This window comes from Phocoena sinus, chromosome 19, assembly GCF_008692025.1.
Source record: "Phocoena sinus isolate mPhoSin1 chromosome 19, mPhoSin1.pri, whole genome shotgun sequence".
Classification (NCBI taxonomy): domain Eukaryota; kingdom Metazoa; phylum Chordata; class Mammalia; order Artiodactyla; family Phocoenidae; genus Phocoena; species Phocoena sinus.
The window spans coordinates 58184123-58200351 of NC_045781.1; the positions used below are offsets into that span (position 1 = coordinate 58184123).

Here is a 16229-nt window from a genome sequence, read left to right on the forward strand (position 1 = left end):
AGAAGGAGGGCTGGGCCCCAGAAGCTCCGGGGCTCCGGGAGTGTGGACAAGAGCAGTTTGGAAATCTCTGGTGCGGGATGCGGCTTCGCAGCCCACGGGGCGCGGGAGGCAGGTGCCCGTGTGTGAACAAATGCACTCGGGGTGGTTTGTTTCTTCTCAGCTGGTAGGTGGGGGACAGTGGGAAGGAGGCTCAGACCACGGGGAGAGAGGCGAGGCCGGGTGGCCGGGTGAGGAGAGAGGTAACGAGCAGATCACTGGGCGCGTCGGGCCCCTCCAGAGAGCCAACGGCTGACCCAGAGCAAAACTGACACCCAGCAGGGTCATCTGTGACCGCCCCACCCCCACCCCCATGAGTTATTATAGGTCAGGATGCTTTTCAGCCACAGGGGACTAGAACTCAACTCAAAATAGGTTAAGTAGAAAGGAGACTCTGTTGGCTTACATTAACTGGGTTATGCAGGGCAAGCTTCAGGCATAGCTGGATCCAGGTGCTCAAATAGTGGCATCAGAATTCAGTCTATAAACAGGGGAGGGTCAGCCCCACCAGAACCACATGCTCACAGTAGAGGGGAGGGTGATTTCCCAGAGGAAACCCAAGGTGCTATTGCCAGGAATAGGAGGATGGGTGCTGGGCAGGCAGGAAGCAGATGTTCCCACAGAGGGAACATCTGCAGGTGCAGGGAGGGTCCAGGAGTAGAAATAAGGCAGAACAAGAAGGGTCAAGCCCTGAGCCTCGGGTGCACCCACCAGCAGGATGGGGATGGCAGACTGGCAGCCCCGGGTCAAATCCACCTTGTGTGTTTAGTTGGCCCCAGCTGTTTTTAAAACCATAGAACTCCACAAGGAAATCCAAGCTTCTGGTGGAAACCCAAGAGAAGCTTCCACACTGGGCCCATCATGCCGGCAGGAAGCAGTCAGCTGGGGCCTGAAGCCCCCGCCGGCCACAGTCCCCGCCGTTCCCTATTGCCCACCCCCAGCGCACCCACCTCACCTGTGTTCTCGCCCCGCCCCTTTGGGCATTTGCACCTGCACCTCAGGGCCTGGAGGGGGTCGTGGGTGGAAGAGGCTGAGACAGGGTGGGCCTGGGTCCCCAGCCCGGCAGCATGAATGGGAACAGCGCAGAGTGTGGTGGGTGGGGGGTGCCCTACAGGCCCCCAGGAAATGCAGACAAGGTTTGGAGTGTCCGGACAGTGAAGACCAGCCCCTCCCAGCCGCCCCAGCGTGGCCACAGTGTCCTGGCCGTCGACAGCCCATCCAAGCCCTGCCGGCCCGCCCCACGGCCCAGGCCCCAAACGCCCTCCAGCCCGCAGCCCTTGGCCCCAGCAGCAGCAAAGCCCCTGCCCTTGAACAACTCGAGATGGTTCCTGCATTCTTCCCCCCTCCCCCCGCCCCGCCCCCCAAGGCTGATGCGCGGGTGCACACGCGGCCGCTGACGAGTGCTAACGTGGCTGAATTGCTCTTGGGGACTTTGAAGGAAACTAATTAAAAGCAGCTGAGCTGTGAAGAGCTGGAAGGTGGCAGGAGCCAGGGACAACTTTCCACGGGGCTTCGGAGCTGGCTCACGGCCACCGCCAGCCATGGTGCCCAGCCAGGCCCCGCGACGGCCCGGCCTGGCCAGAGGACACACCAGCCAGGAAACTGCGCATGCGTGGACCCCAGAGCTCCGTTCCGGCGCGGGTGGGTGGGGGTGGGGGTGGGGTTCGGGTGGCGTGGGGGGAGGGGCCGGCATGGCTGCTCACCTCCGGGCCTGCGGGGGGGGGGGGGCGGTCCTGCCCCTCCCTGAAGGTGCCCTGGAAAACCCCCGGGGATGCAGCCCCCATCCCCCAGAGGAGCACCCCACATCCTGCATCCCCCATCCCCCAAGGTCGGGGACCGCATCTTAAGCTCAGCAGAGGGGGACGGGCTTCCTCAGAAGGTGCCTCTTGGACTCTGTTCCTCATCAAAGCAATTTCTGCTCTGTGTCAGAAACTCAGGCACAGATGTTTAAAAAGTGAGCAGGCGAGGCCCTGTCAGTCCCCTCCGATCCCCTCCGCAAACTTCCAGCTCCCTCTCCGTGTGCACGGGTCTGGTGCCTAGACGGCTTCTGTTTGGTTTTTACGAGACAGATTACACCGCGTGCGCCGTCGGTACCTCGCTTCTTTGTTGGGGCCGCACAGGGTGGGCGTCACAGCCGCAGCTCACTGGCTCCCCGTTAATCTCCAAGACAGCTCCCCAGGGCACCTGGTGGCTGTGACACGGTGACCAAGTCCTATGGATGGCGTTTTGGGCTTCCAAGTTGCTTTTCTGTTGTTTCCTCCGATCTTTTTCTTAAAATGAGCATCAGCACATTGTCTTAGGGATAAAAAAGATCAACAGGCTGTGCCTGCAGGCGTGGGAGTGGTGGCATCTGCCCGTCGTCCCCTGCAGGTGCCTGAGGCCAACCTCTCCAGCCTCTGTGACCCCAGCGGGAGCCAGCGGCCAGCCTCAGCCGGGCAGGTGGCAGGGCCTTGGGGGGCCGGCGTCCCTGCGCAGAAGCGGCTGGCCCAGGGCTGCCTGCGTGTGTGCGCCAGTGCATGTGGCTGCACACGCGCGTGCACACAGATGCACACTGCCTGCCTCAGAGCCTGCCTGGGCAGGAACCTGGGGCAGGGGAGGGGCACAGACCGGGAGGGAGTCACCAGGCCTCTGAGAACCAGCTCAGCTGAGACACCACCCTCCCAGCAGAGCCCCGGGGGTGGGCAGGGCTGGTGGTGTCGTACCCATTTTTCTGATGGGGAAATGGGGTCCCAGAGAGATGTTTTCCTAACGTCGCTGTTAAAATATCTAAATTCATCTCTTACATGCAGGCCTGTCTGTGCATCCTCTGGGCAACGGGAGAGGTGAATTAATACAAAAATAATAGTAATGAAATAATAGTTTACATTCACTGAAGCGTATAACGAGCTCAGTGCTTTACATACGCTGTCTGATGTGACCCCACAGACCCTGTGAGGTAGGGACGATTGTCAGACCCATTGACAGGTGGCTGAATGGGGCTCAGAGAGGTTAGGTCAGTTGCCTGAAGTCACACAGCAGGGAAATGGTGGTGCATGTGCTGTGACCACGACACCACACGGCCTCGGTCCCACTCTCCTGAGAGGGAGCTGACTGGCCTGGGCCCCCAGCTCGTGAGCGGGGCCAGGACCCTTCTCTCTGGGGTCCACCTGCCCCGGGCTGCCGCTCACACCACCTGCCCCTACGGACAATGGTCAGGGCGGGGTCCCTGGTCCCATAGTGGGGAGGCTGCAGAGCCCCCAGGTTAAGGGCAGGGTCTGGCTTTCTAGTGCGTGCAGTGGGGCTCGGTCCCGCTGCCTGGGAGACAGCCAGGGGACCATGGGCACACGCCAGCCGGGCAGGGAGTGGGACAGCACATTGCCTCCCCTTCCTCTCCCGTCAGCTGGATCCCATGGCAAGCATGTCCTTCGGCCCCTGAGGCTTTGGTCCCCTCATCCCAGAGCAGCAGGACATACAGGCTGCAGCCTCCACAGGCCTGATTCCAGGTCAGGGTCACCCCCAGGTCAGGGTTACCCCAGGTCATGGCCACCCCCGGGTCGGCATCCCTGGAGGGTCACCTTCCTGCCAAAAGGCGTGCACTGCCCCGTCCTTCCCTACTCTATGTTCTCCCCACTCAAGATCTCCTCTAACAATCTGGGTCTCCAGTGGTCCCTCCTAGCGAGATGAGAAGCCCCCAGCGGCCTAGGGGGGCAGACCACGCGTGGCAGGTCCCTGTGCCCACGGCCCCCAGAGCTGCCACGCATGCTTTTGGGAGAGACTGGCCCTGGTGATTTGCCCCTCCAGGCTCATGGCAGCTCCAGGACCTCGGCTGGGCACGCGGTCAGACACAGGCAACGCCTGGCCCGGGACTCCCCTCCCCCGCAAGAAGGGAAAGTGGAGGACGAGCCCTGGCTGCCAGTCTCAGCACCTGGCCTGCTGTAGTCACTCGCTGTACCATGACCTGGAAAGCCATGTGCCTTTCTGAGCCACAGCTTCCTCACCTGTAACACAGCCGCTGACCAAACGCTATGGGCCAGGCGTGTGACACCTGGTGTCTCTCTCTTTTTTTTTTTTTTTTACATCGTTTTTGGAGTATAATTGCTCTACAATGGTGTATTAGTTTCTGCTTTATAACAAAGTGAACCAGCTATACATATACATATGTTCCCCTATCTCTTCCCTCTTGCGTCTCCCTCCCTCCCACCCTCTCTATCCCACCCCTCCAGGCGGTCACAAAGCACCGAGGTGATCTCCCTGTGCTATGCGGCTGCTTCCCGCTAGCTACCTACCTTACGTCTAGCTGGCGTCTCTTTTAATCTCACCACAATGCTGGGAGGTGGGGATTGATTAGCAGGGTTGCAGGAAAACTGTTTACGATGTGTGCTCCCCTCTGGTCGGATAACGGAAGAGACAAGCGCACCGTGCTTTGTTCCCTGTTTGCCTTGGTGGCCCGGAAGCACGGAGCTTACTTTGAACCTCCTATGAGGTTTTTGGCTTTAGGTTTCTGTCTTGACCACCTGTGGTGTAGGCATCCTTTTTCCTAAGCCCCCTTTACTCCGTTTTTGGAGCAGCAATACAAGCTTTACAGAAACAAAGGGGAATTAAAGCTCGCGGACAGACAGGGAGAGGGCTGTTGCCATCGGGGCAGTGTGAGGGGACAGGCCTAAAGAGAGGTCAGGGTCACAGGCTCCAGGGTGCTCAGAACGGCTTTGCCAGCCACCCAGAAGTCATTCCAGCAGATGCTCATTTAACGCCGACTGTATGCACAGCACTGCCCTTCCGGAATCTTCTCGCTCCTCCGTGTCTCTCTCAGGCCCCCTTCCGGTCCCCAGGGGTTGGCTCACACAGGCTTCCTGGACGGGGCCTCGTCCCCTCCAGTCCCCGCAGACCCTCGCTGGCTCGAGGCCGGCCCCCCTCCACCACAATCTCGAAGGCCAGAGGGAGAGGACTCCCCGGGTCGGGCACCCCGTGGCCATGAAGGAGACACATGGTCACAGTGCCTTTTCGGTCCCTGCAAAGTATTCCACTTTCTTCCTTTCTTCCCTCCTTCTCTCCAGCTGATGAAAGGAAAACAGCCAGAGGGCTGGGGAGGGAGGGACGTTCCTCGGGCCTCCGCCAGCGCCGCCCTCGGAGGCCAACAGAGCCAGGGCTTGTCTGGGATGAATATCTGCGTTATTCACGCTGCACCCTGTGGGGCCAGGGCCCCTCCCTGGCCAGCCCTCTGCATCGGGCCCCTCTGCACGGAGGCGAGGGCACGGGGGCTTCGCCTTCCAGGACCACAGCGTGGGTCGTGCCTCCAGAGACCCCCAGAGTGCGGTCCATGGAGGTGCCCCCAGGAACCCTGAGCTCAGGTTAGTGTGCGGGGAAAGGACGTCCCCCACCTCACTGTGGCTCAGCCCCACCTGCCCCCGCGCAGCTCTGCAGGTGCGATGTCAGCGCCCCAGGGGACGCCGCAGAGCTAGCCGTGAAATGGCAGGATGCTGGCAAACAGAGTGGGGGACCGAGGAGGGGAAGGCGAGACCGTGGAGTCTGATCGCACCCGGGCAAAACTGCCGCCTGCGATGGGGGCTGGCGACCTGCCCGCGTGGGGGAGCCCCGCAGGGGTCTTCAGGGCGGCGTGCTCCCCGTACGTGCTGTGTGTGTGTGTGTGTGTGTGTGTGTGTGTGTACACACATACGTACGCGCACGCATATGCTGTATAAACGTGCATGCTCTATGGATATACGTAAATATGTGCTTTTTTACGTATGATACACTTCATGATGAAAATTTTTAAATATTTATTTACTTATTTATTTGTTTAATTGGCTGCGCCGGCTCTTAGTTGCGGCATGCAGGATCTTCATTGCCACGTGCGAGATCTTCGTTGCGGCATGCGGGCTCTTAGTTGCGGCATGTGGTGGGATCTAGTTCCCTGAGCAGGGACTGAACCCAGACCCCCTGCATCGGGAGCGCGGAGTCACGGAAGTCCCTGAAATTTAAATTAAAACTGGATAAAGCAGGGCAAGGAGATAGCAAGTCCTGGGGACAAGGTGTTGAGGTGGACCCGGTGGTCAGAGGTGCCCACTGAGCAGCCAGCCTGTGGCCAGAGACGAGCCGTCCGTGGCTGTCTGGGGAGGCCGGCTCTGGGCAGAGGAGGCCGAGGTGAAGGCCCTGGGTCGGGTGTGCGAGGGCTCCAGGCAGGGGTCCTGCTCTGGCAGCTGCTGGGAGAAGGCAGTGGAGAGGTGGTGACGGGTGCAGGAAGGTGACCGCAGTGGTCCAGCAGGTGGGAGCAGGGCCACCGAGGTGCAGGTGCCAGGAGGACGTCAGACCCTGGATGTGGTTGAAGGTGGAGCCGACGGGAGCTGCTGATAGATTGGATGCTGGGGTGGAGAGGAGGGGGCAGCATGACCCCAGGCATTTTGGCCAGAGTGGACTGTTCACAGAGAAGTGGACGGTTGGTCAAGCCGCGCTCCCTCTGAAGGCTCTTGGGGAGGGTCCCTCCTGCCTCTTCCAGCTCCTGGGGCTCCAGGTGTCCTTGGCTTGTGGCCACATCCCTCCAGTCTCTGCCTCTGTCTTCACATGGTCTCTCTTCAGTGTCTGTGTCTCTCCTTTTCTGTCTCTTATAAGGACGGTGTCACTGGATTTAGGGCTTCCCTAACCTAGGATGACCTCATCTTAAATCAGTCACCTCTACAAAGACCCTATTTCCAAATAAGGCTGCATTCACAGGTGCCGGGGGTTGGGACTTGGTGATATCTTTGGCGGGGGACACAGTTCAGCCCATAGCTCCCGTGTGCCCTGCCCCTCACACTGCCTGGGCACAGACGGGGGTGGAGGAGCCACAAGCAATGAGACACAGACTAGAAGGTGAATCACTCCTGTTCGGACTCTCCAAGGAGGTGCACTGAGCTGAGGGGCCCAGAGCCCAGGTAGCCGACACGGAAGGTCTAAGAGGAACGTTCCAGGCACAGGGAACCTCAAAGCAAAGGCCCCGAGGTGTGCGTGAGCTCGAGGCTTTCTAGAAGGCCCAGGAGGCAAGACCCCGATGGTGCAGGGGCTTATGGGCCAGGGTGGGACTTGATTCCAATAGCAGCGATGCTGTGGAGCATTTACAGAGGGGGATGTGGCCCCATCTGTGCTTGGAGAGACCCCCTGGCTGCTCTGGGGAGAGTGAAGTACAGGAACCATCAGGGAAAGCAGGGGTAGGGCATCACAGTCACCTGGCAGGAGATGGTGGCCTGGTCCAGCGAGAGAGGGGCACCAGGGATGCAGCCAGACAGAGGCCAACCCAGGTCTCTGGGCCCAGCAGCTTGGCGGCTGTGTGTTCATGGCAACGTTTCTCTAACCCCTCTGGGCTTATCTGCAGATGTGAGGAGCAAGTTCTCCTGCTTGTCACACACATGGAAGGGACCCCGTCCCCCCTTACAGTGTCCTGGGGATCTAGCAGGCCGTGCCACCAGCCAGCCCTGCCCTCCCCAGGGAGGGACCCCACCCTTAGCAGGCAGGCGGCTGGCAGTGGATCTGGAAAGGGCGAGGCCCGCCTGCTCGTTGTGGGTGGTCAGGTGACGGGCCGTGACAGGCAGCCGCTGGTATCTGCCACCCGGAGGAGAGCCTGAACGCTTCTGTCCCTGCTGGAACCCAGGCCAGCCTCAGGCAGGAACATGTCTGGGTGGGGGCCTGGCTCAAGGCCCCAGTGCTCACGCTTGCCCCCCGTTCTGCTCGGCCGCCCCCAGCCGGCCCTCTCTGCAGCCCATGCAGCCTGCTGTGTGACTTGGGGCACGTGGAGTAACCTCTCTGACCCGTAGTGAAGGATTTCCCCAGGCCAGTAGTGGGTTCCGGGAATCCTAGAACTTTCCAGGGTGCCGCAGGCCTGCACCAGCCGTGGCGTTGGAGGACCTGTGTTCACATCCTGACCGCCTTAAACTGGGCTCGTGGACTGGGGTCCGTGTCCATCCTGTTCTGTCCACGGTCCTGTCCCAGCGCCTGGAGGGGAGCCTGGCCACCAGGTGAATGAGTGAATGAGCGGCTGGGTGAACCTGGCCGCCGCCCCCCCCCCCCCCCCCCCACGGTGGGCCCAGTCTGGGAGGGACCTCGCCCAAAGAAAGGTCACACGAGAGCAACCACAGGCCCAGTCGCCCCAGGCGCTTCGGCCCACAGTCCTTATTTTGTCTTATATGAATTTGTTGCCAGAGTTTCAGAATGGGGAGATTTCACTTTAAAACCTAGATTTCTGGCTTTTCCTAAAACTCAGAGAGCTGCCTCTGCTGCATTTCCTGGCTCCAGCAGCTGCCCAGCAGGCGGGGTGGGCGCCAGGCGCTCATGCAGCCGTGAGCCCGTCAGCGGAAGAAGGAGTGGGGGCGGGTGCCAGCCCCCTCCCCCTCTTGAAGAAACACGTGCTTATCCGGGCAGGGTCCTTGGCACTGGGGGACACAGAAACACATAAAACTAATGAAAAGCTCTGTCCACGGGGAGAAGCAGCCGAATAGGCGTGTCCAAGAGGGTGGGGCCGGGTGAGACCAGGGAGGCTGCCCCACCCCGGGGGGGGGGGGGGGGGGGGGGGGGGCGGGGCAGCGGCACAGGCCTGGAGGTCTCGCTCTGGAGCCCTCCTTCTTTCCTACGGCCCCAGAGGGGGGCGGACGGGACAGCAGGGCGCTGAGCAAGTGAACAGACGGTAGATGAGGGTAGATGAGAGGCTGGGACGGGGCGGCCTCCAGGAAGAGCCGTCGCTGCCCTGGTGGCCCAGCGGCCCTGTTGTCTCAGCACCGGGCTGCGTGGGTGAGCGCCCGCCCCGTCGGCCCTGCAGCCCCGCTCCGCAACCCGCTGGCTCTACGTTCACCCTCCAGGTCTTGGTTTCCCCTTCCACGCAGAGCTGGTGGGTGCCGTGATGGGGGGCTCCCTGCCCGGGCCTGGGGTGAGGTTGCCGAGGGGCGTCCTGCCGAGGCAGGGGTGGGTGGCTTAGTACGGGCGTGGCTCCGTCCCCGCGCTGCCCCCGGCTCTGTGGCCTCGGCCTTGGCTTTCCCATCTGTGGACAGTGGTGCCCCCTGCAGCCGGGCCCTGGGTGAGCTCTGGGGACAGCGGGGAGGGAGCCCAGTCCAGCCCCCTCCCACCACCACCCCCCTCCCCTCTTTGTGTTCTAGGAGGGGAGGTGACAGGTGCCGTCAGGGGAGGAACCGGCAGGGAGGATGCCGGAGGGGCGGTGACCCTGAGCTCTGGCAGAGCCAGCGTGAGGGCTGGGGTTGGGCAGTGAGGCAAGCTGGCCCTGCAGCCGGGACACGGGCCGGAGGCCATGGGTGGGGCCCCTGGCTCCCTGCACTTTGTCACACCTCACGTCCCTCGGGCCCTAAGTCCCAAGTGTCTCCAGGAGGAAGGGGCGGCCCCGCCTGGCCTCCTCCCCCGGCCTGCATGCCCCCCGCTACCCACAGACGTCACCCCAACAAGCCGAGGGCTCCCCAGACGTGAGCACCTACCGGGCCTCAGGAACTAGGAGAATGTGAACAAAGGTGACCGGCCTGGCCCATTGGACAGCCTGACAAGCGCCGGTGAGAGGGAAACACGCGCTCCTCCCCCGCTGCAGCCAGAGGAGCCCCCGGAGGCCCCGCGAGGGTGCGAGGGCCACAGAGCCGGGGTCCAAAGCCAGGTGGGAGCGAACCGGCCAGGAGGCACGGCAGGGGGACGGCAGCAGGGGCGAGGCCCTCAGGCGGGTCAGGGCTGCGGGTCAGGGAGCGAAGACCACCAGGCTACAGGGGGAGGGCGGCCTGACCGCGGACCCACCTCCACCCTCCTGCCCTGTGGCCTCCTGCCCTCTGGAGCAGAGAAGCCTGGAGGACGCCCCACGGAGGGCAGCCACCCCCACTCCTGGGATCTGGGGCTCTTCGGAGCCAGGCCACTGCAGCCAGGGGTCCCACCACCACCCAGCTCGGCCCCTCCCAAGCCCGGGTCACCCGCCCACAGCAAGGGTGCCTTTGGGGTTGCTTCACAGGGGGACTCAGTCAGCTGGGTCAGGCCGGCCCGCGGAGAGCTCAGCCAGGCCCTCAGAGCCCAGCTGCCCAGAGACTGGCCGAGGCTGCACTGCCAGAGGACAGCCTTGCAGGAAACACAGGGGGACAGTCCCGTCCAGGGCCACTTCCGGGTGTGTGGCTGTGGACGGATCACATCCCTTCTCAGAGCCTTGCTGTCCCGTCTGGGCACTGGGGTGATGGCAGACGCCCCTTGCAGCCGAGGGAGCCCCTGCAGCCTCGGGGACCCGCAGCAGGATCCCAACCCCTGTGTCCCTGTCAGGACGCGGGCCCGGCTTGTCCATGGAGGATGAGGCAGCAGGAGAGTGGCCAGAGCGGGGCGCCCAGCCCAGCCCAGCCCCTACATGCTGAGCCTCAGTTTCCTCATCTGTAACGGGGGCTGAGTGCCTGCCTGCTTCCCAGGGGTACAGCCCTGAGTCCGGCCGGTGGCAGGCGTCTCGTCGGGCCGATTGCCCTCCCCCAAGCCCCCAACTCAGAACCCCACGTGGGGGCATCCACTGATCTCTGGTCCTGAGGATGTGAAATCATCATCACTTTTAATTGAGAAAAGAGGCCGATAGGATTCTGAGCCTGACGGGACAGTAATTAAGGCAGCCAAGGAAGCTCATTAATCTTGTCACTCAGGAGATGGCTCGTTAAAGCCCGCCGTCCCCGGGCCCCGCCGAGCACAGTGACCTCTACGTGGGCCCCCGTTTCTCATGTGGAGGCCTGCTCGGGGCGAGATGGGCTGCTTCCAAAAGCCAGGAAGTTTCCAAACCCCATCCGGGGGTCTGGGGGGCGCAGGCTGGGAATCCCACAGCCGTGTCCCAGTTCATTTACCTGCCGCAGCCTCAGCTTCCTCTCCTGTAAAACGGGTCTGATGCACAGCCCGGGCTGGCTGGCGGGTGAGAGGACTGCCCGGGACACCCTGTCCTGGGGCCTGGAGGAGCCAGAACCAAGCCCGGCCCCAGGTAAGCCCGCAGAGCACACGGGAGGCCCGATGCGTTCCGGGCTCCCCAGCCCCACTCTGCAGCGTTCCCACCTCTCCCTCCTCCCGCCTGGATCCCAGCTCTTCTCTGTCACACGTCAGGGTCACAGGGTGACAGCGTGTAAACTCCCCCGCACACTCTGACCCCAGCCCAGGCTTCAGACTCAGGCTTCAGACCCAGACTGGGCTTCTGGGCACTGGTCCTTGGTCTGCCCTGGGCAGCAAAGGTTTGGAGGTCCCTCTGTCACCCGAGGGTAGTGGAGCCTGAGAGGGCCACGGACAGAGCCACTACAGATGCCAGTGCCGTCACGACGGTGCCCGCGGGACTCCATGTTGAACGGTTAAAGTGATGGAGGACAACTTCAATGTTTATAATCAGCAGTGGAGTGTGGGTCGTCTGGGGGAAAGGACGGAGACAGGCTTTCCAACAAAATCAAAATCACATGGAGCTTTGAACACCCTTCACCCTCCAGGGTGTTCCCAGCCTGACCCTGAGCCCAGGGTCCAGGGCCCGCTGAGGCTGGGGTGCTGGGCTTCGTGCCTTTCTGCTGGGGCCCTCGGGTGGGGACAGGGTAGTTACGGACAACAGGGATTCAGGTCTCCAAGAGGAGACGTCTGCTCCGGACAGAGCCCAAGGCCTGGGTCTGCAGCCGTACCGGGGGCCGGGTCCAACCTAGGGCCCGAGCAGCCTCCATCCTCCAACTTCCCCTCCGGGGCCCTCAGAACCCCTCCCTCTCACCTACCCTTCCCTTCTCTGCAGACGGGATGGGGGCTTGTGCAGCTGGAGCTCCGAGACAAGGGCAGGCCTGGGCGCTGTTCGTGCTTTTCCAGAACCGCCACTCGGCATTCAGAGTGGTGCCGTCTGGTCTGAGCGTCGCTGGGCCGCCGCCCTGGCCTGGCTGTGCCACTGTGTGCCCTTGGGCAACTCCTCGTCTGTGAAGTGAGCGCACTGGACGAGGTGCCCCCAGAGGTCCTTGTACTGGAGAAAACGCCCCGTCCACTGTGGCTTTCCAAGCGGCTTCCATGAAGCCACCGTCCCAGGTCCCCACAGCCCCGCTGCCCTCCATGCCCTGATCAGCCTGCCCCGGACGAGGCGCCTCTTGGCTTTGGGACAGTCGGCTTCGTTCACCCCGGACTCGGCTGGGGGTTTCCCGGGGCTTCTGAGTCCCAGTATGCTCCCTGCACACGGGACCCAGGTGGTCCCTCTAAGCAGGGGAGAAGGACCCTCCGAGGGCCAGGTGAGGGGCAGCCGGAGTGCGCGAGGCTGAGCTTGGTACGCTGCTACCCTCAAGGGTGTGAGACGAGTTCCCAGAACACCTTGCCAGCACACGTTCCTGGACTCGGGCGCTACGTGGAGAGATGGGGAGCCCCAGGGCACGGTCTCCGTACCCCAAGGCCTGCCCCGGCAGCCCCCCGCCCACTGGCTGCTGTGCGCGGAGCATCCCCGAGGCCTCATTTAGAAACGAGGGCCAGAGGCAGAGAGCGGGCAGCCCTGCTCGGCCCCGGGAGGGGTGTGCGGTTGTGGGGCATGCGTGTGCGTGTGAACGTGCGTGTTTGTGCATGTGTGTGCGTGCGTGCAATCAGCGTGTTTGGGCGTGCGTCCGCATGTTTGTGGACGTACATGCCTGTGGGCACACGTGTGTGCAGCCGTGTGTGCTGAGGGGGACCTGACCCCGCCCTGCACACCACCCCTGCTGGCCCCCAGACCTGGAGCCCTCCTCTTGAGGGCTGGGCCCCAGGCTCCCCGATGCGTGTTTCCTCCTGTTCTGTGGCATTGTGTTGAGGGGTCGGGGGCGTGCCCCCCTTACCGACAGGGGCCGCAGCGCTTCCCTAGGCGCCCCGTGAGGTCGGCAGCAGGGCTGGGCAGACCCGGCTCCTCTCCAGCCTGGGCCGGACTCTGGGCAGGAAGGGGCAGAGAGTGGGGCCTGAGCCACTGCAGCCTGGGCCCACCTCGAGCGGCAGCTGTGCGGAGCGGGGGACGGTGCAGCAGTAGGCAGAGAGCAAAAAAGGACATTCCCCAAGCGACTGACAGACGGGCCTCGTGGCAGAGGCTGTGCCAGCCCCCAGCTCGGGGAGCCTTCCGGGCGCAGGCAGCATTGGGGCTGCCCCGGGGAGGAGGGAAGGAGAAGGAGGCATCCAGGGAGGGCCCGGCCCGTGCAGGTGCCCGGGCAGGAGCACGCCTGGCCCGTGGCAACGCAGAGGGTGGCAGAGGCGAGCAGGTGAGGGCAGAGGGCAGCGGGGTGGGAGGGCCCAGGCAGCCCAGGTGTAGACCTCTCACAGGTGGGCACTGAAGCAGGCGCTCAGGGACGAGGGCGCAGGGTTCCCCGCGGCCCCAGGCAAGCGTGCGTCCCCAGCGTCTCGACCTCCGCAGACTGTGCACCTTTCTTCCCCTGAAGTCTCCGGTCTCCCTCCTCGGCCCTTCCCTGCTCAGCCTGTGTGGGCCAGTGTGGTCACTCCCATCCTGCAGTTCCGGCACCGAGGCCCCCGGAGAGCTGCTGGTGTCCAGGGGACCAGAGAGCGCCGGTCAGCACAGGTGTCGGGGGCGGCCCCTCGCGGGGGTGGTGGCCGGGCGGGGATCCTGCCTTTGATTCCTGGCGGCCCTCCTGATGCCAGCCGGCGGCCAGCAGCGCCGGCAAGCGCGTTCCGGATACACATGGGTCTTTGGGATGCGCCAGGCGAGCCGCTGCCACCTGGGGGCTGAGGTCGGGGGGTGGGGGGCTGAGGTCAGGGAGCGGCTTCTCGGGCAGAGCCCAGGCGTGGACAGCCAGCCCCTTCTCCTGCCACGTCCACTCTGCCCCAGGCCGTTCTGCACCCCCAGCTCCGTCCTGTGCAGCGTCCGCCAGACCCTCCGGGCCCTGCTTGAAATTCCAGGGCTCCCAGCACCCTCAGAGTTATGGCCCTGGTTCTGCGTCGTGTCCAGAGTGAGGGCGTGGGGTGTCGGCAGGTTGTGGGGTTTGTTCTAGGAGGACTCGGCCAAGATGTGAGTCGGGAGCCTTTTCACACCCTCCAAATGCTGGTCTCAGAGGAACACGAGGACAGAGGCGAGTGGCCGGTACCCGGCGCCAGCCCTCGGCGGCTTCCGCGGGCGACGGGTCCTGCCTTTAAGCACGAATCGCGGCCGCCTCCCTGTCAATTTCGAAGACATCGTTTTCTCCCCACGTGCTCCTCTTATCTCCCTCCTGTTAAAGGATCTCAAATATGCACCCCGATAAGGCGGAACGCACCCCCGCTTCCCGGCCCCGTCCAACGCCAGCCTCCACTTTCCCCCAAAGTAATTAAGATAAATGCAGTTGATAATTTGCCTGGTATTCTTAAACGGACCCTCGGGCCATATCTCAGATATAATTTTACCTGCAGAGGTTTATCTGAGCGCTCGAGTAACAGATAGTTTTTTAAGCAAAGCGGCAGCTTTTGAAGCGAAAGGAAAAGGGAATGTTTGTAAAATAAATGTCAGAACGAACCGCCGTCACGGCCCCTCAGCTCAGGGTCGGCGAACGGAGACCCCGCGCCGTCCGGGGCTGGCCAGGAAAGGGGCGGGGATGGGCTCAAGGGATGGGCTCAGGGGCACCGAGAGAGCGGGCCGGCGGGGGAGGCTGGACCAAGCCACAGGCCAGCGCCCAGGGAGGCGCAGCTCAGGAGGCTCGGCCAGGATGGGGAATCAGTGCAGTGGGCCAGGCTGGTGGTTCCCACTGTGGTGGGGAAGGCAGGGTCCTGCTCCAGGCTCTTCTTCGGACAGGCTGGAGTCCCCTGGGAGCCTCAGTTTCCCCGTCTGCATCCGGTCAGGCTGGAGCCCAGCTGCCCGTCACAGCCTGGTTCCACCCAACAGCGCCTACGTCTTGCTTCCTGACGGGCATCCGGGAAGTGGGGCAGGGGCCTGGGGTGGGTGTGTGTCCACGGCACCCCTGACCCGCCAGTAAAACCCGCGCTGGCCCGCCCCCTCGCCAGCACCGTGCACTCACCGCCCCAGCCTCACCGAGCCTCCCACCCGGGACACCCGTCCCCGACACTTTGCCAGAAGGACCTCACCCGAGGCCCGGCCACGCATCGCTGAGGGTCACCTCCTCACCGGGGGGGGGGGGGGGGGGCCTCTCCGACCCCATGTCCCCGCCCCCCTCGGCCAGACCCCTCTCGCTCCCTTTGCCCCGTTCACGCCCGGCTGCTGTGAGCTCCGTCCTAACGGGCGTCACGATGCCTGTGCCTACCCACACCCCTCTGGGGCCCGACCTCCCCTCTGCAAGCCTCTGTTTCCGGCTGTAGCGGGGGTGAGCACTGACCTTGCAGGGAGGCCATGAGGACGAGGCGGTGTCCACACCGCCCTCTGTGGTCCTTGCTGTTGCCTCGGCGCCGTCCCCTAAAGCTGTGAGCTCCTCGGGGAGGGACGGCTGGTGGAGGAGAGGGTCCAGCAGTCTGGGCCTTCCCCCATCCATGCCCTCCTCCGCAGACCCATCCTGTCACCCAGCGCCACACCACACACGGGCGCCGCCGGGCCGAGGCTGGGATAGAGCAGGCACACAGCCCACCCTCACGACCTCATCCAAGCCTGAGCACCTCCAAGGGCACTGGGGGCTAGGGCTTCAGCACACATTTGGGACAAAGCCAAGACAGGACGAGGGGACGAAAGGGCAGACGCCTCTACCCCACTGAGCCGTGTGGCCTCACTCTCTGGCAGGATGGGAAACAGAAGGCCGGGCCCCTGCCGGTTAAGAAGGTACAGCCCCACCCTGCTGAGAAAGCATCATAACAGGAAAATTAAACCCTCCCACGTCTGGGCACGTCAGCAGCAGGGAGGCCGAGGGGGCTGCAGGGCGAGAGCGAGGTCCGGTGCTGGCCGGGCCCCCAAGCGGCCATGTCACCGGGTCATGGAAGATGGCGGCCGGGGTGGCCTGAGGGGTAGTCAGCTCGAGCCCCTCGTCTAGAGCTGGGGAAACTAAGGCCGGGGGGCCCAGGGGTGCGTGTGGGGTCGAGGCCCAGAGCTCTGACCAGACAGGGCCATCTGTGTGCTGAGCTGCCCAGTCCCCCGGTGTGCGGGGACAGTGCCACCCCCGAGGGCTCCCGAGATCATACCTTCGCAGGTGGACACACACATAACTGGGAGGGCTTCTTGGAAGAGGTGGGCTGGAGAGGAGCCTGGAGGAGCAGTGAGCACGTTCGGAGCTAACGTCTGCAGGCTCCGTGCGTGCAGGGCCGTGTGAATGGTTTGCTGTCCCGTCCAAGCCCCTGGCCATAGCCCTTTGACACCAGAGCTGTGATCA

At 63.5% G+C, this 16229-nt stretch overlaps 1 protein-coding gene across 1 annotated transcript in view; it reads left to right on the forward strand.

The window, feature by feature from the left end:
- ZNF469 (zinc finger protein 469) overlaps positions 1-16229 on the forward strand; it is a 50758-nt gene that overhangs the window by 16018 nt on the left and 18511 nt on the right.